Here is a 1,819-nt window from a genome sequence, read left to right as displayed (position 1 = left end):
ACGGATATTGCTTCTTCAAGCGTATCCAGTTCCAAGCGGAACAGGTGGGTCTTTACGGGACCATCCGTAAGACCTTGCATGAACACCGTAATCAACGTGTGTTCATGAACTGGGTTATTTGTAATACAACTCGCTAAGAGTCGTATGTGCTGGGCATATGCGTGCACATCACGCTTGCCTTGCTTGAGTTTCAGAAGCTCTGAACGAGCTCTGAACTCAGCCCTTGGTGGTTCAAACGTCTGTTTGAGTCGGGTTTTAAAAGCCTCTAGCGACCCAAAGACGTATGGGTCGCGCAACTTAAGGCCCAATGCCCAAGTTTTGGCACGACCTGCCAGATTTGATTGAGCGAATGCGACTTGCATTTGCTCGTCGATGATGTGACGTGCCCTTATGGCATCGTCCAACTCGACAAACCATCTCAAGAAGGGGTCTTCATCGACTCCCCTAAACTTAGAGATGTCAATCTTTAAGGTTTCGGGACGACGCATTTGCGTCATCCCAGGTAAAGGGGTCCGTACCTGTTGTAACCTCAACAGTTCTGCCTGTTGAAAGCCTTGCTGATTCAGCAAGGCTACCTTCTCCTTCATCTCGTCAAGTTCATGTTGTATGAACTTGGCGATGGCTGAATGGAGGGCATCTCTGTCCAAATTGGACAACATTGCCAATATTGCATCGTTTCCTACGGTCGAACTCATTCGTTCGACCGCACTTCTTTTTATGTCACTTAGAAAGGAGTAGCTTTGACGGGAAACGTGATGCGTATTCCCACTATCATCTAACATGTCCATGTTAGATGTGGGAAATGTGGTCCTGGGACGGACTACAAAGTGCTACCAGGTGTCATGTTAGATTGGGATTTGTGGTCCTTGGACGGACTACAAAGTGCTACCAGGTGTAACGGGGCACTACGACTTGTACTTTTTCAGTACAAGTCCACTTCGCACTGCTTCAGTACAAGTCCACTTCGCACTGCTTCAAATGCGAGTGGTGCATTACGTTATTTCACGTACACTAGTATGTGCAGAGGAATACGACTTCTCTTTAAAGGTAACTAGTTTAAAAAGGGTTAAATGAAAACTGTATTAATATAATTAAGTACTTCTTCTATCTATCTTGTAAATGCTAACTTAATTTAAAAAGTAATACCAAACATGGAATTGAATATTTATCTTATCTTATCTGTATTTCTCTTTTGTTTCCATCTACCTATTTATGGAAAAAAAATCTGAAAATTACTGTTTAAAGTAATATCCTCCAAGTATTATCTACCTTTTCGATAATATATTAATTTACAACCTTTAAGTATTGATTTCATGTAACGATACACCCCGTTACAGTGTGTGTCTAAGTCTAAATAGGGCGTGGCCGCATCAAGGCGTGCCCGCCTAAAAAAATGGTGGTCTAATGTAATTGACCATTCCCTGAAGTACAAAAAGTGTACTTAACGGGGACTGTGTAAAATCAGGGTAACTTTAGCTCGTTACAATTGAACTGCCGCACATCGATTTTAGGTCCACCAGTTTCGCAATCCGCACGCCTCCCGTCTTTTTTGGCTAACTTTTCCAATTTGGTGTCGCCGTTGCCGTCCAAGAACCCTTTACTCAGTGCATGGCAAATTGCGCGCGCTTCACGGAAGCAGAGCTGGTTGCATTAGAGGCATTTGCAGTGGCATTTACGTGGACGCAGAAAGGGTTTAGATTACAAGACTTTGCAGGAAGGGGTGTGAATTTAAGGAAAAAGGGTGTAAATATAGCTTTTCCCTAACTAAATTGGTTGCAAAGTCGCTGTGAATTGCTTTGGTGTACCACTAAACACTTAT

The sequence above is a fragment of the Bremia lactucae genome, linkage group LG3, assembly GCF_004359215.1.
Source record: "Bremia lactucae strain SF5 linkage group LG3, whole genome shotgun sequence".
NCBI classification, from domain to species: Eukaryota; Oomycota; class Peronosporomycetes; order Peronosporales; family Peronosporaceae; genus Bremia; species Bremia lactucae.
The sequence above is the reverse complement of the archived record's forward strand: the minus strand, read 5'-3'. Positions refer to the sequence as shown.